Source organism: Podarcis muralis, chromosome 12 (genome assembly GCF_964188315.1).
Source record: "Podarcis muralis chromosome 12, rPodMur119.hap1.1, whole genome shotgun sequence".
Classification (NCBI taxonomy): Eukaryota; Metazoa; Chordata; class Lepidosauria; order Squamata; family Lacertidae; genus Podarcis; species Podarcis muralis.
This window is the reverse complement of record NC_135666.1, coordinates 32788744-32814881: the sequence shown is the minus strand read 5'-3', so window position 1 is coordinate 32814881 and position 26138 is coordinate 32788744. Positions and strand designations below refer to the sequence as shown.

Here is a 26138-nt window from a genome sequence, read left to right as displayed (position 1 = left end):
ATCACTGCGCCACTCAGGCTGCACATTGTGTGAGTGTGTGGGAGACATTTTGTCAAACTCGGGAAGTGCACAGACAGTGGAGATGTGTGGTATGAATTGAAATTCTGGAAGCAACAAAGAAATTGAGTAGTGAGAGATTTAGTGAAACCATCTGTTGATGCTTGTCTCTTAAATTGTTTTTTTTTCCTGGCCTCAAACTCTTGAGAAGCTCCAGGATGTCAGGCTCTCTAGATCACATTTTAATTTCTCACAAATGCCCCCCAATGTCAAGCATCACCCTGAGGAATTGTGGGGAATTTAGAGAATGGCTAGATGTAGCCATTTCACTTTGCTTGGGCTGCTGTAAACACAGCTTGGTAGGCCCCATTCACAGAAGGGGACATCCATTGTAGGACTCTTTGGCTATCTTCTCAAAACTGAGTAGATACCACTTAAATAATGAAACTAACTGACTTGCAAGAAATGTGTTTACTAAAATAGTCCATGACCACAGACGGAGAGGGCAAATGAGTAAGGCAGTGTAAGCAGCAAAGAGTTGAAACTCACAGAGGACATCCTGTCCAAAAGTCCAGCAAAATTGAAAAATATGGTCATGTTCTAATAATACCCATAAGGCAAAATGCAATCTGTTTTACTTGAATCATTTAGATAGGTTTTGATGGTAACCTCTTTTTTGCCCATGATAGCTTGCATGGGAGGATCCCCTGCTAAGCATCTGAACTATCTCAGAAGCACAGTACAAAATTCTAGTTACATTTTCATGTTGTTTTGTCTCAACTCTGCCCCTCACTCACTCGCTAACTTGGTCCTCCAGCCACTAACTTGCTCTCACTCCATTGTTCTCCAGAGATCACATTCCTCGCTAACATACTGTTTAGCTCAGCCTCGCTGCCTTGGTCTCACTGATTATAACTAGCTCCCCTAACACTTCAATTCCCTCCAGGTCTATCTCCTTACAAAGCCCTAGTCTCCACAAAGGCCTCTGACATGTCAGCCAGGAGAGAACATGTCACAATTGACTGCATGTCCCTGTTACTTGAGTAACCTTACTTGACAATGGACATTGATCCTCTTTATATCAAGCTCAGATGTTTATGGCTTTTAATCTACTCACCCTGTCCTGTTATGTGTTGCAGACATATTTTATCAAGCTGTACGATATTTGTCTGGCCCTGCTAGCTAAGCCCACAATTACGGTTGCCCAAATTCTATCCCACCCCTCCATAGAAGCCCTACACCAACTTGTGGGAAAGGCAGTAGTGTGGTTGCTCAGAAGGGAGTCTTGCAAGGCTCAAATCCCCAAGCAGCCATGAATGCATCATGGGTACCTTCCTTACAGCAAGGGTGGTTGGGAAACTTGCTGGTTTGATCAGTCACGGTTGAGGGTTATGCAGCTCCTCCAAGTAACTATGGAAACACCACAGGTGCATTTATTGCAGTTGAAGCTGACTGGGATATTGGCATTTTGGAGATGAGGTATACTGGATACTTCCCTTCCAGCTAGAAAAACAGACACACACAGGGGGGGCCACCAGGTGGCGTGTTGGAAGATGGCCGACAATAACATCTCTCTGACCCATACGAGGTAATTAAGGGGCTGCTATGGGAAGTATGCAGTCTTCCTACCCCGCCCAGGAGATGGGGGCGCTGCTTTGCCAGCGGTGTTCACAATGCACCCCCTGATCCGAGAGATGGGGGTGCCGAACACTTGGCACGAGCCCTCGGTGAAGTCAGATCTTCCTGACGCCAATTCCAATTAGCGTGTGCTGGTTGCTTCAGCTCGGAATTATAATTGGAAACATACGATTGGAATGAAGCTGAAGCACATATATCAAGTAATGTTCGAGAGATAAGACCGCTTAGTAATGGATCTCTGTGACCGGGAGTGACGGATGGATAAGTAAATCTTCTGATGAATCACCACTAGGAGACTGTATGTTTGGAATGAAGGGGGGGTGGAGGAAAAAACTTTTTTTTCCTTTGCACGATGTGATATTAATAACCCTTCACCCCAGATAGAAATAAGATTGTTGTGTTTTCACTAATCACAAGCAGGAATTCAAGAACTGTGTGGGATGGATTATAACAGGAGAGAGGATTGGTGAACGGTGAGAAAGAGGAAAATTTTCATGACGCAGTTAAAAAATGGCGTCTCGCCAAGACAGGCTTGCCGGAGAAAGAAGGACAGGGGGAGGAGAATCAGGGTTATTTGAAAGAGAAGGAATGTTGGAACGCAAGCTTGACCTGACAGAGCCTCCTGATTCATTTGATTTATTTGGCAAGCCTGAGAAAAGTAAAGGACAGACCGAAGATTTTTTTTTTTTTTTGAAACATTGAACAGAGGCTGTCCCTGAGTGATATGATCTTGTACAAAACCCACACAAAGGATGTCTGTTTTCAATCTGCTTGTGAAAATTATCAGAGATCGCAAAGAAAGGAATATACGATAACAACAAGAAGAGAAAGAAAGTAATAAAGGACTACAGTGGTGCCTCGCAAGACGAAATTAATTCGTTCCGCAAGTTTTTTCTTCTTGCGAGTTTTTCGTCTTGCGAAGCACGGTTTCCCATAGGAATGCATTGAAAATCAATCAATGCGTTCCTATGGAAACCGCCTTCAGACCAGGTCCGGGGACAGTCTGTCCCCCGACCTCTTCTGAAGGCTGGGGGGGGGGGAACAAGGGCTTTTCTTCCCACCGCCAGCCTTCAGAAGGCTGTTCTGAAGGCTGGCGGTGGGAAGAAAAGCCCTTCTCCCCACCTCCCGCCCCGCAAGCTCCGGGGACAGGAGGGCTTTGCTGCCGACCGCCAGCATTTTAAAAGCCCCCGGGACAGCTTCGCTGCCGCCCGCCAGCATTTTGAGATCGCCCCGGGACAGCGGAGAAGTCTCCGCTGTCCCGGGAAGGCAGGCGGGGGGAGCAAAGACTTTTGCCCCCCGCCGGCCTTCAGAAGAGGTCCAGGACCTCTTCTGAAGGCCAGCGGTGGGCGAAAGTCTTTGCTCCCGACGGCCAGCATTTTAAAAGCGGTCCGGGATAGCGGGAAAGCGCAGCGCAATTCCCTGCTATCCCGGACCGCTTTTAAAATGCTGGCGGTGGGGAGCAAATCCTTTCGGCCCCCGCCGGCCTTCCTGGACCTCTTCTGAAGGCCGGAGGGGGGCGAAAGGCTTTGCTCCCCACCGCCAGCATTTAAAAGAAGTCCCCGGAGATTTCCCTATGGGCTTTCTTCTTGCGAAGCAAGCCCATAGGGAAATTCGTCTTGCGGAACAACTCAAAAACGGAAAACTCTTTCGTCTTGCGAGTTTTTCATTTTGCGAGGCCTTCATCTTGTGAGGCACCACTGTATCTGGATTGAACTGGATAGAACTGTCTAATTAAAGCAGTAATATAAGTGATGTTTGGACTTGTTCAGAGTTTTGGACTCGTGCGGAGCTTGATGTATGGGTACCCCCAACAAAATTTAAAATTTGGCTGTATAATTTGGAACTAATGTGATTTGGATAATGTGATGTGATTGGCCTGTTAATAAAAATTATTTAAAAAAGAAAAAGAAAAACAGACACACACAGACCCCTTCCTCCCAGTCTTGGGGTTATTGGCTTCCAAGCAGAATTCAGATTGTTGGTGTTGACTTTCAAAGCCGTAAAATGTCCAAGATACCTAAGAGACCACTTTCTTGAACAAGGGAGAGGCCCTTTTCTATGTCTCCTCTGTGGGGAAGGCTCCTTTGACTGGGACCAGAGTGAGCACCTTCTCACTTGCCACACCCAACTTATGGAGCACTGTGCCCATTGGAGCCCAGGGTTTCGCCTGCTCTGTTGTTCAGTCTCTTGTTTTAAAAAGAGGGCAAGAACACCAAGAAACTGTACTTCCATTTTCTTTACATCTAATTATTTTAGTGGTTTTTTGGCCTTGATGTTTCATCTGAAAGAGATTGTTTTATCTGTGCCTGCCTGTCTCTGTTCTCTTATGTTCTATTGCTAAATTTCTGCCCAGCGTGTCTCTTTCATGACCAGTGTTCAGGTTTTCAGAGCTGTGGGCAGTGCCAATGGAGGCCTCAGATTCTAGAGTTGCTTTTGGGTCTGGTACTAGCATCTCAACTGTTAAGTTTTCATTTTCTTTTTGGTTTTCAATTTGCTCTGCCAAAATCTTCTCTTCTTCCTCCATGGCTACTTTTTGCTGCTCAGAGACCTCCACCTCCATGGCCTCTTCACCACTCAGGGCGTCTTCAGCAGTATTGGAGGCAGATGGCAACTGGAGAACAGTTGAAGATGAAGGACTTGGGCAGGTCCCTTGATGTAACCGACTTTTACCTGTAGGTCTTCTGATCACTGAGAGCCAGCTCTTGACCTTATTGTCTGCATGTTCTGTATTTTGGCTTGATAATGGGGTTTTCTTGAAAAATAGTGATCTAAGCCGCTTTGTGTACACGTCAGAAAGGCAGGGTGAAAATTCTTATATAAATAAAACAAGAGTCTGCTTTCCAGTTCCTTCCTTTCACTCTGGAAAATCAAGGGGAATGCAATGGAATATCTAAAAGAAGGCATGGCTGAACAGGGATGGCTGAAGACATTTTGCTGCTTGAGGCAGAGCAGCAAATGACACCACCATTCAGAGTCAAGGTGCAGAATACCCAAGGTCAGCCACATTATTTTGGTTCCTGATTGTCAGGGACTGGCTGGATGAGGAAGAGTGCTGGGAGCTGCCCACCAAATAATTCCTCAGGGAGGACCACAGAAGAATACGACTTAGATCCTTATTTGTGGTGGTAGGACACTGAAGAGCAGTCTGCAGAAGGGATGAGCTGGGAGGTGCTAGAAGCAAGGGGTTTGAGGGATCAAGGGGGGTCAGGAGAAGGAGGGAAGGGACTTGTCTCCGTGGCAGAGCAGCAGCTTTTTAGGTCCTTGGTTCAACTGCTGGCATCCCCAAGTAGAGCTAACAGAGAATCCTGTCAGAAATCTAGAGGTGCTGCTGCCAGTCAGTGTAGACAGTATTGAGATAAATGGTCTGGCTCAGTATAAGGCATCTTCCTACATCCTGTGTTCCTGTGCTCCATTATGCTTTCTCTCCAGTGAGAAGAAAACTGCTCTTTGAAACAATAATTTGTGGGAGCACATTCTGATGAAAATAAATACACTGGGCTTGATTGTCCAGACTTCATACTTAGAGTGCACCAGTTGAAGTCAACATGGCTAAATCTGGAGCCAACTACTGAATTCCTTGTAACAACTTATGACTATCTCTACTTCCAGGTCTTGCATCGGTTCGCTATTAGCCTACAGGGAATGGGTCTGTGATCCAAAAGTTAAGGCTTAAGTAGAGTGTAACTGCCTCTTTCTGTGAACCATTAAGATGCCTCTTGAATTCTGATTTGCACCTGAATTGGCAGTTTCTGACAAAGCTCTTTTCTGTGAGACTTTAGGCCAGGTCGGGGTGGGGGGTGGAGGTGGAATCAGCCTTGTTAGCTTATGAAATAATTGGTCATGCTGTCAGTAGAGCCTTATTTAATATCAAAGCAGAGGCTGTCTTTGGTGGATTCATAAGATAGCAATTTGTGGTCATAGTCAACGGGAAACTGCCAGATGCAATCTTCTTGGTCATATGTCTTGTGAAACATAATGGATTTCAGGGGGAGGAGGAAGCGTGGAAATAAAAGGGGAAACATTGGCCAAGGAAGTGCTTTGCCATTTTTGTTTGCCAAAAAAGTAAAATTGAGGCGTATCTTTCTTTATGTCCAATAATGCATGCTTCCCTTCTCTAATAGCAGCTGCTCAGATGTGGTTATTTCCAAGGCTCTGCTCAGGACTCATTTTAGACACCATCTCCGGCATGTTCCTTTTTCTGAACAGCATGGCTGTAGGTTTATCTTGGCAGTTTTAAAGTCTGGCAGAGAAGTTTCCATACAGAGCAATTGAGTTTGCCTGCAGACTTGAACATGGCTTGAATGAGAATGACTTATTCTCAGTGCCTGTACTTTATAATCCTTAGAGGTCAAAAAGTATCACTTCTCCACTTCACATCAAAACTGCTTATTGTTTAAAGGATGGGGCAGGTCTGATTTATTCCTTGTTGAGTGTGAAAAACGTCAAGATGACTAGCAAGAAATGAAAAGTCTAGAGGGAAAATACTTAGCAAGCCTTTGTTCTCAAGTCTGTGTGTCAACGGATTCCCTGCCATGGACAAAATTATTATTATTATTATTATTATTATTATTATTATTATTGCTTGTGCTTCACACAAATTCACACAAAGGTATAATAACAGTGTTGGCTGAAAGTTGAGATCAAAGCAGATGTTGAAGCCCTATCACACTGAGCCCACTAAGGTTTTGACAACCATTTTGAAGATTGTTTTTTATGGAAGAGGTTGCATTTCTCTTCCTAGGTAAGCCATGTACCTACCCTGATTCTGATTAACCTTTCTTTCTCGGTTGGTGTGAATGTCAGTGCTGCTGACTTCACCTTGAAATGGATGATTTGCACAACAAATTCAAACAGGGATCCATCTTCCATTTTCCTCCTTCCATTTGTATTTCTGTCCCCTCACCGCCTCCACTCTCGTTCTGTAACTGGGGAGCTTTCTGACAACTTCTACTACTTTTCTAATTGTCCTTCCCCTGTCCTGCAACCTTCACTTAATCGGTGAAGGTTTTGCTACTGTGAAGATACATAAATGTTGGGGGGAGCTTTGCCTGTTGAATTTCTACGTGTCAGGCTGCTGTTTAAAGGCACAGCAGCAGACCCAGTTGGAAACCCTAAGCCTGGCAAACTGATGAAGATCTAATTTATGGAGCTGGGCCACATAGCTGAACTCTGCAGTTCCAAATCTGTGGTCCTGGTATTATTTTTAATGCTACCAAAAGAGGGGGGATATCCCTTGCAATATTGTTGTGTCTTGCTTTTTCTATATGCCTACTATCTCTCTACCCCCTCCCACTATAATATATATGTTTTATACAGAATCATACATTTAAATGTTTTATTTATTTATCTAATTGTATGGGGGACTGGTAAATTGGGGCTCAAAATGAAACATTTGATTGAAATGCCTTTTGGTAATAACACTGAGTCTAGATCTATCTGGCAGAGGAGTGTCCAAATCAGAGCTAAACACAAAATGTTCACTTCTCCATCCTTTTAAAGCACACACATAGATAATACCCTTTAATTAATGTATGCCCACAAGCTCTGCATGCAGGTTTTTCTTCTTCTGCCCTGTGATCTCTCCTCTGCTTTGTGTAGCCAGAGTTAATGCTGCTAATCTGTATTCAGTGGGATCCATTTTCTTACATAATCACTTCTGGCCTTTTTTTAACACGGCATACCACAGAGATTATTCTTTTCTTGGAACAATTCTAAGTATCTGTAATGTGGAGATGTAATTTTTCCACCCCCACAAACTCCCACTTCCTGACTCCCACCTCTTGGGCCTTAGTACCAATAATTACAAATAATTTGCCCTGAATTCTAGGGAAGACTGCCAAAACGACCCCAGAATGGGCAATTCAATACCTAGAGGATTATTTCAAGGACAAGCCTTCAGAATTTTCTTACCTATTCAGCTCGCCCATTTTCCCCTCTAACCTTTTCTTGTTTGGCACGTCAGTGCCATTGCGAACATTATTACTGTGTCATCCTTCTGAGAAGTAAGATATGTGCAGACAAAAATACAATATAAATTGAATGAAATCTGTTAAGTTAATGAAATAAATATTTCCAACTAGAAAAAAACCCCTTTCCATCAATAATTAACAAATCAATCAGCAATCGAGAAATCACATAAACCCTTTAAGAGCTGCTGAAGAATTATGTTCTCAAGTGGATTTCTACAATTAAAACTGAGGACAGAGATGGATTTAAGGCAGTGTGACCAGTTCTGCTGCACTGGGCGCTGAGCCTGGGGGGGGGGGCATCACAGGGCGTCACAACTATGACATGGTGAATTGAGCAGAATGGAAGGTGAGAGGCAGGGGGTGTGACGGAAAAGTTTGTTTTGCTGGGCAAGTTGGGTCTCCAAGTATTTTCTTTTTCTTTTTCCCTGCCAGCAAACTGGTAACAAATGGCAGCCTCTGATTGGCCAGGGTTCCAGGAGAGGGAGTTGAAAAGGAGAGGATCTTGAGAGATGGTTGGTTGGGACAGAGGTTGGGAGATAGATTAGGAGTCAGGTTGGGAGCTAGGGAGTGAGAGGAGAGAGAGTTGGTTCTGGGTAGAAACATCCACTCTGAGGAAACTATCATAGAGAAATAGAGAAAAGAGTCTTTGAGCTTAGTGTGAAGGACAGTGTGTGGTGAACTGTAAGAGTAATAGGCCAGGAATTAACTGGGAGGCTGAGGCTGAGCCAGGAGAAGTAGAAGCTGTGAAAATAAAGTCTACTTAGGACTCGTTCCAATCAGGAAGGGAGAGATTCTTCTACAAAAAGAGAAGACTCCCAAACCAGTTAAGAGGGATGTGGAGATCCCTTGGGTCTGTTACTTGGAGTACCTCAGGGGTAGGGTTGTCTAAGGGGTGCGTAACTGACAGGAAGTACCACCTTGTTTAAGAACCAAGGTATTAAGCGGCAACAGCTGTGCAACAACTGAGAAAGAACTGAAGTGAAATAACATTATAATCTGAAGTATCCTATGTTTTACCCACTTTGTGTCATAAACTTCCTTTGTTAAATAAAATCTCTCTTGTTTATTTGATCAAATCCTGCCTCCAAATTTTTAGGTTTTCCCTCACGCAAGTTCCCCACAAGATAATTTGGGGTAGTTTGTAGGAATTTGTGGAATTGGTGTTCTGTGAGGTGGGTGCACTATATTTAAGTGAGGGTGGGCCCAACAGCACCAGGGGGGAAAGTACCATTGCTCCATCACAGGGGGCTCCAAATGTTTGCCTCGCACAGGGCACCGCTGAAATTTGAAAGGCAAAAGTCCATCCCTGCTGGGGATTGTTTCATTTGTAAAACATTTGCTTCAACAATTCTTCTAGGATAACCAGAGTGAGCCTGGCCCCTGCTCTGCTGTGCTGGAGGCAGTTTGGATGGCATGGAAGAAGCCCAGCTGGCAAGGAACATCCCAACACTCTTATCAAAATGGTAGGTGGAAATGCCCACCAGTGACCTCCCTGCTGGTTGTAGCATTTTAAAGGTGGGGAGGGGCTGGGCTGAGCTGGTTCAGCAGGATCCTCAGCAGACTCTGCTGCTAGGAATGGGCCCAATCCAGGCATCTCCACTGCACCAGCCTGCAAGACATTTTCCCTCCCCCCTTAATCTACCACCTTCTATTCTGACTGGCAGTAAGTCTGTGCTCTGAATGTAGCACTGACTGCCATCTCATAATTCACTACCATGGCTGGCCAAGATGACTTCTTCAGCAATATTTGGGGCAGTGTGCCTTCCAAATTATTTCTTTACACACTCTCTCTCTCTGTGTGTGTATGTGTTTCATTAACATGGTAGGTTTTATTCAGTTTCTGGTGGATGGGTGTAACACAGATAGCATATTAAAGAAAGTGAATATTATCTCATTCACAAGGATGGGTAATGTGTGATCCTCTACAACTCCCAGCCTCCCTGTTCATTAGCCATGCTAATAACTGGCCACAGGTCCTCCATCTCCCGAGTATAGTACCGAGGTATGGCTCCTGTCTTTATTGTGTGGGTATTTTGCATGTGACATATCACATTGTTTGCAGTTGTGTTGTTGTTTTCTGATTAAGAGCTAGCGACCATGCATGGCATTATGGGAGGTGGGGATTAATCCTTTACCCCTGTGAGAACCTGATTGCAATTGTGTACACACACACGTGGGTTGGAGAAGAAATACGATCCAACATGCATTTAAAGGCGAATGTATGAAATCTGCGCTTATGTGAACTGAAAAACAGCTGTCTTTCAAATTTTGCACTTTCTTGAATTTTGTAACACACTTTTCCAACCAATGTCTGAAAAATGTATATAATGGGGGGAAGTGCATTAAAATAACTGTGTTAGTAAAAATAACATACAAAAACCCATTATATTATGGGAAATTGCTTGCTATCTCTCTCTTGCTCTCTCTTTTCTTTCTTGCTTATTTTTCTTTTTTATCTCTCTTTTTTTCCTTTCTCTTGTTTCTTTGAGTCATACGTTTGGGGTCTATGTTAAAGTCTAGGGATTGTGCTCATGGGGGTGGTAGATAGTTGATGGAGGGTGAGAGGCTGCGAGGAGAAAGGAAGGATTCCAGCGGAGAGCTGGGAAGGGCTGCTACCATCTGTGGGTGGTAGGGGCTGAGAATTGCCTTTAGGAGAGGACTCCATATTTTACTTGTTCTCTTTGTATATTTTGTAGCTCATATCTTATTGTATTGTGAAAAACTTTAATAAGAATCTTATTTCTTTTAAGGAATTTGCTTGCAAAAATGTGTACATCATAAAAACACGTAAAATGTGTTTATTAGGAGAAATTTGTACGAAAATGCTGGTGGATATTCATGAGGGTTTTTCAATTTACAAAATTTCCAACTTGCTGCAGAATGTGGAAAACTGAATTTAAGATTAGAAAAATGAGAAACTGGGAGATCTGCAACTGACAGATCCTTTCATTCTTAATGTGTGCACACCTGCTATTTGCTATGGAATGAAAGCTCATACTGGTGCCCATTGGGGGGGAAAGCCAACAGCAGTCAAGGGAGCAGGGTGCTGCTGCTGCTGTTGATTTCAGTTTTGACCATGGATGGAGCAAAGGGTTAAAGATCTTTCCACAAGCTCTGTACCAGTTTAACCCCCCTCCCCATCCTTCACTGACTATTTTTTAACCAGGAAGCTGTGCAGTCCATTTCTTTTATTTAATGAAACATTGTATGCCACCTGCTCAAATCTAAGATCTGTACGTGTTCGACAAAAACAAATCTTAAAAACAATTTGCATGTTTTTTAAAAATATATAAAATCTGTAATTTAAAAACAATTATACTTACTAAAATAACATATATTAAATTGTATGCTAAAATTACATGGCTGCTAAAATTCCTTGCCTGGGTAGGCTGGCTAGCACACACACACACTCTCGCACAAAAAAATTTAGCATGAACTAAAGACAATACAGTGAAGGTGTAATGAAAGCTATTTGATAAAAGTCATATCTAGTTTGACTCTAAGCTGAATGTAACTTTCTCCCCTGCAAGTAGAAATAAGACATGCACCTTTACTCTAAAGTAAGTCTCAGTGTTTGGTGGAGTTTTTTTACCAGGTAATCTTCAATGCAATCTCGTAAAGTCTACAAAGATAAATCCCATTGAGTTTAATGGGGCTTATTTCCTAGTAAATGGGTTTGGGATTGCCGTCTAGATATATATAGGAGTGCCGCCTTAATGTAGGATTGTTCCCTGTTGGCTCGCCAAAATAAAGCACTCATGAGATTCGGCTGATCTTAAAAGTGCTTAATCTGGGCAATATTTGCATTTTAGTGGGGTTATGCGGGATTAGTTTCATTTTGCAGTATTCTAGTTATACTACCAGCTGTCAACTATTAGCAGAACTATATGGTTTCATTAGGTGTGATAATAAACCTCTGGGTAGAAGTAGCAGTGCTGTTACCTTCTAGCCGCCACAATCAAAGCAATGCTTAATATTTCCCAGTGCAAAAAGTATAACTTTGGCCCTGGGCTAGGCTTTCTGTGTATGTGGATATTAATAGAATCTACAGTACAGTAACAGAATATAAATTTTGGGGCTATACCAGCAGCATGTTCTTGATAATATTATTGAATATGAGTTAGACTTTTGACTGCTGTGGGATTTGCAGCCCTGTAATAACCCTGGAACTACTGCCTTTGGGGTTATAAGGGTCCAAAGCTTGATCATATTTATAACTATGTCACCTCTGCGCTGCCACTGCTCTGGGCATTCATTGACTGTGGAACAAACTGGATGTGACAAAAATATGTCTTTGCATCTAACTTGCAGGGTTTTGCCCCCCCCCCAAATTGCACCATGGTGTGGGGGTGGCTAACAAATAACAGAACCAGGGTCATCATGAAGAAGGAGTTTAACTCTTTTCCCCCCTGCTGTGATCTGGAGGAAAATCTCTTCTCTGAAGGTGCTGTTTATCTGGGTGTGTGATTCCTCAATAAAGCCAAGAGCAGATTCTTCTCCCCACAATACAAGCTTCAGAAAAATGATTTTCCTCAGAGAAGGACAGGCTTAAATTCCCTCTCCAGGCTTGCTACAATCCCATTCTCTCTCTCTCTCTCTCTCTCTCTCTCTCTCTCTCTCTCTCTCTCTCTCTCTCTCTCTCTCACACACACACACACACACACACACACACACCAATGATGCAGTTTGCCTTTTAAAAATGCTATCGCCCATGTGCATTTTATCACATTTATATCCTTCTCTTTTCAAAGTGATTTACAGTGCAAGCCTATAATGTCTACTCAGAAGTAAGCCCTTTTGAGTTCTACAGGGCTTATTCCCAGATAAATGCATCTATGAATGCAGCTTTGGTGTTCGTAAATGTTTCAAATGGCTATTGTTTTAGTTGGAAGCACGTTCTAGAATAGATGGCTAAGAAAATGAGTAACTTGCAGTGTGCTGGACTTGGAACACATGAGTATGAAATCACGTGGCAATATAAATTAACAGATATCTACACATAAAGAGAAGCAGCTGGACTTTTGTGAGCCATGATGAATGTACAGCGGTTCCACAAGTATGACCTCCTTCACCTGTGTCAGGGGAAGGGGTGGGTGGTCACGCATGGAACAGAGGGACGTAGGGAAGAATCCTACGCTGTCTGGACTATGCCTCAATAGTTTAAAAAGTTATGAAACAAAGAAAAAACAGCAACTACCCACTCCCATAACCATCACATTGGTTGCTTTATAAATTCAAATTAAGGTTCCTTCCTTTGGGGCATACTTTATCAGGAAGCTACTATATCTTTTTTCTACTGAATACACGTCAGTCTTTGATGACTGTAAAGGGTTATGGACCCGTTTACCACATTTCACAAACTCCTGTCTGGTGACTGGATGCAACAGACAAAGCAGAGAGGAAGAGCCTTTCAGTATTAGCTTACCTACATGGTTGTTTGTCATAATGAAAAAAGGTTGCCATGCCAACATGAAGCACAATGCTGCCACTCCTTTAAGTTCTCCCCTCTCCTGAACTCTTGCCCACACATTTGTTCATGTTGAATAGTGAGTACTAGTCATAATAGCTGTAATTACCTCCAGTACTAGACCCAGTGTGCCTCTGAATGTCAGTTGGAGCAGAGCACAGGACATAAAGCAACGTGCTCATGTCCTGCTTCCCATAGACATCTAATTGGCTGCTGTCAGAGCAGAATGCTGGACAGAATAGACCTTTGGTCTTTTCCAGCAGGGCTTTTCTGACGATTAGATGCATATTTGCCTCCTTTCCCTTGTCATTGCTATGTCTTTTAAAAACACAACTTATTAAAGAGCAGAGGCTGTCTTCTGGGATAGTCTCTTTAGACCCAAGACTGCCCTTTTAAGGCCAACCTGACTTGGGGTCTGATTTTCTACTGTCTACCCACTGTTCTCTTAACTTTTTTTTGTAATATAACATATATAACACAACACATATCACATCACATCACATAAAACATAAGATAACATGGTGATGGTGCTATCTGAACAACAACTCTTAGGTAACAGTATGAATATAATCCACCAGCTGAAGACCAATGTTCTAGGAGAAATCTGGGCCAATGGACATGAAGTGTTCAGAAGAAACTGCTTGAACAGGTCTTCCAGCACAGAACACACAACTAGATTGCTTCCATGGATATGAAAACCAATTGAAAAAGGAACCACCTATAACCTTATTGTTGTTGTAAAATTGGGTAAAATTTGCAGGCATGAAATTCAGAATGCATGAATGCTGCTAAATTTCAGAAGTATAGCAGAAGTGGTTTTCCTGTTAAGGACCTTTACAGTTTGAGTTGCTTAAAAAGGGATTCACTTATTCTGCCCTATTGTTTCATGGGCAATTTGTAGGAAAAGTGTATCTGAAGAAGTGTGCATGCACACGAAAGCTCATACCAAGAACTAACTTAGTTGGTCTTTAAGGTGCTACTGGAAGGATTTTTGTTTTGTAGTCACAAAAGAGTTCTCCCTGCCTTCTCTCCCCACCCTAGTGTATATGGCAAGCTTGGGGGGAAATTCAATTTTTGCAAACCTGCCATCTGCAGGGGTTTTTTAAATATCTGAATCACCTTGGAGCAGTTCAGAAATTCTGGAATCAGTGCAGCAGGCTTCATAGAGATTCTGCTTCTGCTCAGAAAAACCACATATTTGTTCAAAATGGCCCTGCTCCAGTTCTTGGTTTGGGATTTGTCCAAATCTTTTGTAAACCCATAATATATCATGGATCAATGTGGCTGCCTGCATTTTGCAACTCTCTTTGACAGCATAGATCTGGAGTTCAATAATGTTACCACCACACCACTGATGTCCATGCCCAACCACTGGCCTTCATGTGGAAGACCATCTGGCTCCTTCACATTTTCAGTGTGCCATGAAGATGATGTTGTTTAAATTGTTGTTTCTAAGGGTATGTTGAATATACCTGGATGCTGCTGATTCCAATGTTCTCTTTGCAATATCTGCTCATTAGGATTTCTGCTGTTTTTATTATTACATTTTTTCACTGTTGTGATATTTTACTGCATCTCATTTTTTAAATATTCTGTTTGCAACCTTGGATGCCTAAATGACAGAAAGGCAAGATGGAAATATTTTAATCAACTGAATGAGTGAATAAACAAACAAACAATCCTGTAATCCTCATTGCTTTTCTAGTGTATGAGACTGATCTGGGATGAAGTAATGAACAGCCTTCACTAGACTACCTAATTAAAGTCTCTAATGAAGATGGAAAGGAGAAGCTAAGATATATGACCTTCAGTTTTTATCCCCTTAAATCAAAACAAAGTCCTACAATCGTGTGCAATTACTGCACAGTTATAAATTCCAGCCACATGAGATATTGTTGATAGGTACATTTTTAGTTAGTTTCTCAGGAGCTGGGTACCTGGTGTGTACTTTTCCCGTCTCAAAAATTCATATTAGCACAATGTAACAATAGCTAGAGCTCCTCAATGAAATTGTATAAAAATAGAAATTACGAGATGGGTGAGCTGTGAAAAGCTTGCCTTGAATTAGTTTGCAACTTACCTGAGATCTCCCCCCCCCTCAACACACACACACACACACACACACACACCCCTCCCTCAATAATTTTATACCAGTCAATCCAAGGATTTAGCACAATCACCACCCATCTCATTTCCTTTGGTCTTTCTCCTCATCCACAGGGGTCAGCAAACTTTTTCAGCAGGGGGTCGGTCCACTGTCCCTCAGACCTTGGGGAGGTGGACTATATTTTTTGGGGGGAATGAATGAATTCCTATGCCCCACAAATAACCCAGAGATGCATTTTAAATAAAAGCACACATTCTACTTGTGTAAAAACATAAGGCAGGCCCCACAAATAACCCAGAGATGCATTTTAAATAAAAGGACACATTCTATTAACTTAAAAACATGCTGATTCCTGGACTGTCCGTGGGCCAGATTTAGAAGGCAATTCGGCCGGATCCGGCCCCCGGGCCTTAGTTTGCCTATCCATGATATAAACTAACACAGTGCCCCTCCTCCAGTAGTTGCATTGGGAGGGGGGGATCCTGTTGGAACAAAAGATGGGGAGGCAATCATCCTCTTGCTGAGGACCAGTGAGGAGTGAGTCCCTTGACTCCTCAGATTTCACCCCTGCTTTGTTTTCTCTCTAAGAAAGTAGAAGATATTTGATCTAAGAGAGGACATAACTTTGCAAGGCTAAAGCTGGCACTTGGATAGTTTGGGTTTCAGCTTCAGCTGGAGAAGACTGTGAGGGCTTGTGAAGATTGCCTCTTCTATGAGATAGTTTTAATGATCAAATTGAGTACTCAGGAGAGCATCTCCAGTAGTTAGCATCCTTTGGAGTGGGTTTTTAAATGTTTTGGTTCATGAAAGGTTTATTCGGGTATAAAGTCAGACATGGGGGTGGGGTGGAAATGATATGTGATGATTCAGTTTCCTTATTTAATTTTATTTAATGAAAGAAATAATAGAATACAAGTAGTGTATTACTCTTTAAAATTGTCTGTAATTTTTTTTTATGCGCAATAGGTAGGATTTCCATGAATGGAAATAAGTCTGTTTATGCATGGACTAGCCGCTTCTATGAATGGAAGTGACACAGATCTTGCAGAGTCTTCCATGAACAAAAGCTGAGGCAGGGATAGTTTTTACTGCTTCTTCTTGCAGCTGCCTGTGCCATCTTCCACATTGTCCCAAACGATCCCCCAACATTTTTTCAGGAGATGGTTGAGGTCTATGTGCGGAGACAAAGCAGAGTCCTTGTTCCTTGAGCAGAACTGCATTTGCAATACTCTTGAATCCAACCCAATGGGCAAAAGGTTGGTAGGTGAAGCCAGCAGGGGCGGAGACAGTGTGGGGAGGGGCTTGCTTGCAGAGCCCCACCCTTCCATTCATGCATTCTGATAATGAATGAAGGGAAATGCCTGAACAGGCATGTAATGGCAATGAGCTGAAAACACAGTTACTTGGCTTTTTTTTTTTTTTTACTCCAGAACAAGCAGAAAATTAATGTTTTACCCATTATCTCACTTTTGGTCTTGACCTTGTCTGAGACCACTTTTGTTGCTTTCATCATTAAAATAGGCTTTGTTCATTCTCTTAATGCCAACAGCCCATCTACAGAGTGCCCTCTTTGTACTCTAGCAAGGAGAGCAAAGGGATGGCAGCTAATGTAATGCCCAGTTTGGTGACTTTTGACTGCTGAGCACATAAATTTAGCCTCTTGCAGTCAGATCAAGCAAACACAAGGGGAAGCAGTTTCAGGGTAATTTACAGCCAATAGGACAGGCGAAGGAATGCATTTTACCATTTAGAGAGAGAGAGAGAGAGAGAGAGAGAGAGAGAGAGAGTGTAAAAGGTAGAAATTTATGGTTTTGGTCTTCAGTGTCAAGGGAAGTGAGTCATGAATTCTCCATCATGCTGAATTGCTTTGTCTAAGATCAAACTTGCTTAGAAGACTGTGCCCATCTGTGGGGGCCAGGTGAAATTTATACACCTAATGACGCTGAACAGGTATGCACCTTGTTTGAATTTTTTAAAAAATCATTGTTATATCCGGAGTAACAACTACACCAGGAACAAAAAGTTGGCTATATTATGATTCTCCCTTTTGTAAAATTTCTTGCCTACTGAAACCAGTGGCACTGGTTGGAGATAATTAACCACAGTAGCTCCAAGCTGTCTCATAGTCAAGGAGCCCAGTCCTGGGACCTCTTAGAGCAGTGATAGCCAAACTCGTCCCTCCAGCTGTTTTGGGACTACAGTTCCCATCATCCCTGACCACTGGTCCTGTTAGCTAGGGATGATGGGAGTTGTAGTCCCAAAACAGCTGGAGGGCCAAGTTTGGCCATCACTGTCTTAGAGGAATGAAGAGACTCCAGAGTGCAAAGGACCCAGGGCTACCTCTGTCCAGTATCTGCTCCTCGCCGCCCCCCCCCCACTCTCAATTTGGGAGCTTATCTCTAGATACCACCAGCAAAAGAAGTATCCAAAGTAGCCATTGGAGACTAGCCCATTAGAGTGAATGGGGCATTGCCTCACCAGCCTCACTTTGCCCTGATCTCAGCTGCTTGCCTTTTTGATATATAATGAGTTGGGGTGGCTCTGCCTGTTCATTTGGCTCTGGTTTCCACCTACTGTTGAAGGGGCCTTCTAAGAACATTTGCCTGAACATGCTTAGAAGTCTCCTTGCAATTGGAATCCCTGATAACACTAGATTTAGCAGGGCTTCCCACGTCCCAGCCCAAACTTGGTTCTGGCACCTCTCAGGTAGGTGCCATTGCTATTATAAGAGAACAAGCTGAGCTCTAACACCTCTTTTTCTAGAAAAACAGCACTGGCTTCTAAGCACATTTAGACAAATGTGTACAATACTGGAAAGTTGAGGGGGGAGGAGGAGGGAGATCAGGACACTCAACATGGGGCTGGTATGCCCACATCTCCTCCCTGGACTTACCTGCTTTACATCCACATTCTTGTATATGCATAAAAAAGACTTCCATCTGATGATGGAGCCCCAAAAATTATTCTCCAAGTTCAGGAAGACAAAAAAGTGTCAGTCAACATGCTGTTTACAAAGGTCTCTCATTTATTAGTACCTTGAAGATGGCTGCTGACAATGAATTACATTAATCAGATACTGTTTTGCCTTTGTCCCTCGAAGCATATACTGTCTTTCAATAAAGTTTCACTGTAATTCCAAGTGGCACCTGTATTTCCCTTCTGTGACACTTTTATTGATTGCCATCCTTAGATACAACACTCGCTTTTCACCACCGTTGTTGTTGTTTAGTCGTTTAGTCGTTTAGTCGTGTCCGACTCTTCGTGACCCCATGGACCAGAGCACGCCAGGCACCTCTGCCCTCCACTACTTCCCGCAGACCACCAGTCGTTCTTTTAAGGTTCTATCCTCCCCCCCACTTTAGCTTTTTAATTGATTCAAGATCTTCTGTTATGCCTCAGAATACAAAGCATATTTTAATTATTCCTTTTCTCTACACAATAATACTGAAAAAAGCAACTTACCTGAATAGAATTATTGAAACAAAAACAAATATTTTTTTGAAATAATTTTTATTTGATTTTGCAAGTATAAGGTTATACATTACCAAATACATATCCATATTTAGAGATTTCTCTGAATCTCTAGACTTCCCACCTTCCCCTCCGTGGGTCCTATTATAAACCTTTTCAACTGCGTATTATTTCATCATCCGAGTTTTATGTCTCACCATTTGTCCATAGTAATTTCTATGTTACAAGTGTTATTGCAATCCTGCTAGTGTGTTCATCTGCTTACAGTGCTCTATCAAGTAAATTGTAAGTTTTTCCCATTCTTTATTAAAGTTATGGTCCTCTTGGTTCCTGAGCTTTCCAGATAGTTTTGCCAATTTGGCATTGTCCAACAGCTTGGTTTGCCATTCTTCTCTGGTAGGGATTCTTTCTATCAAGGAAACAAAGACAAATAATTTAATCAGTTTTTTGAAACATAAAAGCTAACCCTTCTGCTGTGATTGTCAAAGCAATGCTATGAATATTTATTCATAAGTAAGAACATAAGATATGCCTACTTGATCATTGAGTTCCACAGCCTGTTTTCATAGTGGCCACTCAAATGCCTTTAGGAAATCGACAAGCAGGGCTTGAGTACAACAGCACTCTCCCCTCCTGTGATGGCCTGGGGCTCTGGGTCGGATTCGGAGCCAGTGAAGTCTCAGTCCGCACTGGATCCTTTGCCTCAGGAGGCAGCTGAACCTAGTCTGGGGCCTGATTCTGAAGAGCCCCAGCCTGCACAGGTTCCCCTGCAACAAGCACCAGCTGGGCCAAGTCAGGGGCCTGAGCCTGCCCTGGCTCCAGATGTGGGGATTACCTCATTGCCTTCAGCTGCGCAATCACTTACAGCTGCTCCACTACCAGTTGGGGCAGGAGAGGCTGAGGCGGCCTCTAGGTCTAGTAACCCATCAACATCTCCCAAGCTGCAGAGACTGAGGTCTGAGAGAAGGAGAGACCTGAGACAGGTTTCTCTCCCAGCCCTATCTGGGGATTGAACCTCAGAGCTTCTGCATGGAAAGTGAAGGCTCTACCACTGAGCTGCAATCCTTCCCCTTTTCAAACCAGCATTTCCAGGGCCTGCACAGGACATTTTTCTGTCTGATGCAGAACAGAAAATGACACTCCCAAGACAAAATGCATGATATCCAAGGTTGGCCAGGTTGTTGTGTTCTTGAGACAGAAAATCCCACAGATGCTTTTATCTAGGGAGTAAAAATCACAAGAGTAAATTAAATAATTCACTATGTGCTGCCCTTTCACGGCACCCAAATTTGTCTGCCTGAGGCAGCTGTCTCACTCTGCCTAATGGTGAAGCTGGTCCTGAGTGTCTCCTATCTAGTGATGTCACATTGATGCACACTACTTCCATTCAACTGTCAATATCTTCATTCTCCAAGAAATTTTGTGCCCACCACCTTCTAGTAATATGAAAGAGGCCAAATCCCAAGAGGAGAATTGTAATGAGATCATATTTGGGGGTGGGAAATTAGAAATGGCAAACAATAATGTCTGTACTCAGGATCACGAATGTTCAAAGGAACAGGAAAACACAGTCCTTGAATCAGTTTGCAGTTGTCTCTTTCAAATTCCTTCCAGTTTCCATGTTCCACTGTATGACTGCAAAGGTTTCACTACTGTGATAGGCTAAATTTATGTTTAAATGCCCTGAATCATTAAGGAAGTTAAGATGACATTAGGAAAGGTATCCCCACAACACCCCACCCCCAGCAAGCACATTTAAACATCAGATTTAAGCAACACTACAGAGGCGATAAGACCTGGCCTGCAGCATGTTAATTAGTTGCCATAAAATGAAAACAAGCAAATAAGAACTATGAGCCAGGGACTAGTTGGCATTTTGTATCTCTCTCTCTCCACCCAACTCCACCATGGAACTCCCCAGATGCCCCTAAAACTCTGAGCTGCTTAAAGAGAAAGTGAACCTGATGAACGCAGACAATTTCTCACAAGTTTCTCCTTCCATAGCATTCATAGCAAATGTCTGCAATTTCTAAAGGCTTAAATGAGCTTTTAAAAGAGAGGTATACAGTGATGGCGATATTGTAGAGTTTGAAAAGTTTAGAAAAGGGAAACCCTAATGATCAAAGGGATGGAGAAATTCCCCTTTGATGAAAGGTTGCAGTATTTGGGGCTTTTTAGTTTGGAGGAAAGGCAAGCAGGGGACAAGATGGAATAAATTTATGTAAAATTATGTATGGCATGGGGAAAGGAGATACAGAAAAGTTTTCCTCCTCCTTTGAAACATAGACCAAATATTGGAGGTTTCAGAACAGACAAAGCAAAGCACTTCTTCACACAGCATTGTTAAAATATGGAATTTGCTCTCACAGGAGACAGTGAAGACTACCAGCTTGGATGGTTTTAGAAGAGACTTAGACAAATTCTTGAAGAATAAGGCTATCAATGGGCACAAGCCATGATAGCTATACAGTGGTACCTCAGGTTAAGAACTTGATTCATTCTGGAGGTCCCTTCATAACCTAAAACTGTTCTTAACCTGAGGTACTACTATAGCTAATGGGGCCTCCCGCTGTCACCGTGCCACTGCCATGCGATTTCTGTTCTCATTCTGAAACCTGAGGTACTATTTCTGGGTTAGCAGAGTCTGTATCCTGAAGTGTCTGTAACCCGAGGTACCAGTGTGGTGTAGAGCCAGCGTGGTGTAGTGGTTAAGAGCAGTAGACTCGTAATCTGGTGAACCGGGTTCGCATCTCCACTCCCCCACATGCAGCTGCTGGGTGACTTTGTGCCAGTCACACTTCTTTGAAGTCTTTCAGCCCCACTCACCTCACAGAGTGTTTGTTGTGGGGGAGGAAGGGAAAGGAGAATGTTAGCCGCTTTGAGACTCCTTCAGGTAGTGATAAAGCGGGATATCAAATCCAAACTACTCCTCCTCCTCCTCCTCCTCCTCCTCCTCTTCTTCCACTGTATTCTGCCTTCAAGGTTGGAGGCAGTCTGTTTCTGAATACCAGTTGTTGGAGACTGCAGGGTGGAGTAGTGCTTTTGTGCTGCTTGTGGGCCTCCAGTGGCCATCTGGCTGCCCACTGTGAGAACAGAATGCTAGACTGGATAGGCCATTTTTTATGTTCTTGAATGAAATAGGAACATGCACACACAAGTAGGCTCTTCCAAGTTGGTGTGATCTTCCAGTGGTCTTGGCATTGCAGTAGACCATGGCATGGATGCAGGTAGCAGAAGCAGCATTGTAGCAGGAGAGGAGAAATGGGCAGTGACAAGGATGGGCAACAAATAGTTGTTTGAAAGTTGTTTAACTTTAGATTTCTGAATATAATCCTGATTGGCATAATTAACAAGTTTCTCCTTCACCGTAACCATATGTTGTTACTTCAGTGTCTATTTCTGTAGCTAAGTGGCCTCTTGATTTGCAAGCAATTCTTGATTGCTTACTTCCTTTCTTGTCCCTGTCTATAAGTGAACATAAAATAAATAGTTAACAACATCCTAGGTGGCATAACGTTTTTGCTTCCTAAGGAACTGATAAATAGATAGATGGGCCATTGCACACAGCTGCTAACGCCCAAATCCATTTTGTGCTGCATATGCCAGACATAGTAAACATATTGCTGGAGCCCTGGCAAGCAGGGGGGGTGGGTACCTGGCGGCGGCCGGTGCCAACGCTTTGCGCTATAGGCCTCTGCTGTCATTAGGGGGCACCCAGTGCCGGTAGTGGCAGGCGGTGCCTAGCCAGCCCCCACCACCACTGTTAGGGAGTAGGGGGTGCCCGCCCGACTTGGGGGGCAGCTGGCAGCAGGTTGCCCAGGCAGTCCGCTGCCGCCATCCACAAACCTCCCTCCTGCTGCACCATGTAGGTTCTCTAGGGTCGCAATTTTTTTCTCAGACCATGTGGTTGCTGCCAATTTGAAGGGAGCATATTATATTTGGGTATTGTCTCCCCCCCCCCCCTGAATTTTAAAGGTGCAGCTCATATTTGCGCCAATACGGTATAATGAATTTCCTTGCCATATCCTGATTGGTACTCATAGGATGTAGAACCAACACAAGGGGACCAGAGGGCTTTTCTAGCCCTCACTCCTCATACTTAGGCTATATCCTTAATGCATTATAGGGATGTGGCAGAAATTCAATTCAGTCCACATTTAACTGCCTACCTAATTCTCACTTTCCAAAAACAATATGCATACTGAAACACAGCCGTCCCTCAATTTCTCTGAATTTTGCAATGCAGTTCTTTAATCAAATAATGTGCACAGAAAGTCACACACTAGGTGTGTGTAAGAATGCGTATATTCCTGAAAAATAACAGACAAAAGTGCATTTAGGGAAATTGCTTTACAAAAATGTGTATGGTCGGCAAAGTCACATACAAATATGTTTATATTAGGAGAAATGCACATTAAAATTATTACAAATATTCATGAGCATTTTTTAAAATGAAGATGGAAATGTGGAAAACTGGATTTAATGATGGGAAAATAAGAAACTGAGAGAAACTGAAATTGACAGATTTGTCCCACCAGTCTTGAATGCAATTCTGGCTAATGTATTTCCCCCTTTCTCCTGCAGCTCTTCCAGTTACTGCTGTCATAGCCATTTTAAAATCATATGCACTGTAACTACCATAGGTCGATTGTACTGAAGCTGAACTTTCAGCTAGTGATGGGGAGGCTCCTGAAATCACTAATTATCTTGTCCAAATGCAAATCTGCCCACATTCTAAGACCAAAGACATTTTGCTGACTGAAGCAGATCCCAAACGCCTCACACCAGAGCCAACACTTTAAAGAATCTTGATGCCTCATTCAGACATACTGGCGCCTGCTTTCATCTGTCTCTCCCTCATGGTGCCTTCTGAATCAGATTGCTTCACTCTGCCAAATGCCAACTTGTCAAGCTCAAAAGCAAAACGAATGGCACATTATTTCCCACAAAGGTCTTTTTTCACTTGGAATGACGAATGAGATGTATTTGCTTGTTTATTCATATATATATTTAAAAGCTGAATACCATCAATTCATATGAAATATCAAGGAAGTGTACCACAAGTACAATAACACATAAAACGCCACAAAGGCAATACAAAAATCATCATTAAGATGACTGACTAATCAAGGAAATTTAAACAGTTGCCTAGGCCTGTTGGTATAAAAGGGTTTTCAAGAGAAGCCTGGTTCTGCTCATGCACTGAACTCTTTAGCTCAAGCCTCATTTCAGTCAAAATGCTGAACTCCAAATGCTGCTCACACAGCTACAATTACCAGAGTGGTTTAAGGAACAATCCCTTTTCCCAGTAAACTCTGGGAAGGGAATAGGCACCTTGTAACAACTTTCAGCACCCTTAACAAAGTACAGTTCCCAGAATTCTCTGGGGGAAGCCATGCCTGTTTAAAGTGGTATCATTTTAAATCAGTGGTTTTCAACCAGTATGCCGTGGCACCCTGGGGTGCCTTGAATGATGGTCAGGGGTGCCACAGGCAATACTGACCTCTCTCCCTCTTTCCTTCCCTCCCTCCTCTGATGCCCTCTCGCGTCTCTGCCTCCCAAAGGCTTATGCAGCTGTTTGTTGAAGCAGCCCTGGCTACAAGCTCCCCAGGCAAATGGTGCCTCTAGGGCTGCTCCTCGGGGGTGCTGGTTGCCAGGAGCTGAGGCAACTTCAGAGTAAGCAAGCAATTGCGTGAGAGAGCCCTGCCAGCCAATCCACCAGCCCTTGCTGTTGGGAATAATAATAATAATAATAATAATAATAATAATAATAATAATAATAATAATATTTATTTATACCCCGCCCTCCCTGGCCGGAGCCAGGCTCAGGGCGGCTAACACCAATAAAATCACAGTAAAAACATAATTGGGGGGGGGGAGCAATTTAAAATACAGGTTAAAATGCAATTTAAAACGCTGCCTCATTTTAAAGTAGCCGATAAATCAAGACCATAAGGGTAGGGAAACATAAGGGTCAGACTGAGTCCAAACCAAAGGCCAGGTGGAACAGCTCTGTCTTGCAGGCCCTGCGGAAAGATGTCAAGTCCCGCAGGGCCCTAGTCTCTTGTGACAGAGCGTTCCACCAAGTCAGGACCAGTACTGAAAAGGCCCTGGCCCTAGTTGAGACCAATCTAACCACCTTGCGACCTGGGACCTCCAAAGTGTTGTCATTTGTGGGCCTTAAGGTTCTCCGCAGGGCATACCAGGAGAGGTGGTCCTGTTGGTACGTGGGTCCTAGGCTGCACAGACAAGTGGGAGTCTGGGCCAGCCGGCGCTGTGCTGGCCTTTATTGTGCTTGCTTTGTAGAAGACCTGTCTGGGAGCTGAGAGCCCGGTGCTGATGGGGAGCCTTTCTGCCATATAGGCCCAGCAGCGCCTGCTGCTGCCACTGCTGCCTCCCAAGGTGAGTAAGGTGCTGGCTTCACATTCACCTTTGGCCAGTCTTTGTTGGGCCACTAAGGCTGGGGACAGCCTCTTCTCAGACCCCTGTGGGGCAGTGCGAGGAGGCACCTCTCTTTGGGACAGAAGGAGCAGCCCAGAGACCAGGGGCAGCAGTAGGCAGTGTCTTCTGGGTAGACCAGAATTAGGGAGAATTGGGGGAACTGTTAGCAAGTTGAGAGCATCAATCACATTACAGCTTGGACTATGCTCACAGGTGGGAACTGCTGCAAATAAGGTGAGAAGAATGTGATTTCCTGGAACCTGACCTCCTCCAAAGTCACCAGCTTTAAACAGGGTGGGAAGCATTTTAGCAGCTCTTAAGGCAACTCTAACTTTATCTTGATTTGGTCCCTTGACTTTGCTCTTTCATATTATATATCGCTCCTTAAAACACCCTTGCAGTAATTCTTAACCCAGAGGCTCTGTCATCTCTCATTTGTGAATATGGTTGTGCTGCCAGACATTAAACTAATGATATCTTTAGGCTTTTATTTAAGCTGGCAGGTAACAAACTGCACTTGCACACACAGTTAGCAGGTTTCAAAGAGCCATGCAAGGAATTTCTCTGCTTTGTCTTCCTCCTATGCTTCCCTCTATTCATTACAGACCCCTCCCTTCTGTCAAAAGAGACTCCTAGAAGATGGAGAATTAATAATAATTGGTGGGGAATGGGGGCTGTGAAGCAATGTGACAACCTGCACATCCATCCGTTTGCTGTCTTGGATAAACAAATTTGGAGAGAGCAGACAAAAGTATACTAGTTTCATCCACATCCACATTTCCCTGATTGTAGAGTTCTACATCATGCAGTAGTCTTGGCATCTTGAGGAGGCTTCCCCAGTGCAGACGGCCTTGAATTTGTGTGGGGTGATGAGGGTACGAACTGGGGTTACTCTGCATGGCTTCTTTGTTTAGCCAAGCTTATTGTTGGCATCCTTCTGTTGCAAGAGACAGTGGAGTGTGCCTCTGAGGGTGAAGTCAAACCGCTGGAGAATCACAACGCCTGTTATGGCTGCAGAGACCAGTAACTCATAACTGCTGCCTCCCAT

The 26138-nt window shown here is 43.4% G+C and overlaps 1 long non-coding RNA gene across 1 annotated transcript in view; it reads left to right on the top strand.

Moving 5' to 3' along the window:
- The first annotated feature begins 11 nt into the window (after nucleotides 1-11).
- Nucleotides 12-26138, top strand: part of LOC144329319 (uncharacterized) — a 35130-nt gene continuing 9003 nt past the window's right edge. The window contains exon 1 of the long non-coding RNA XR_013394809.1: nucleotides 12-89. This is a non-coding gene — a long non-coding RNA (uncharacterized LOC144329319). The remainder of the gene's footprint in view (nucleotides 90-26138) is intronic.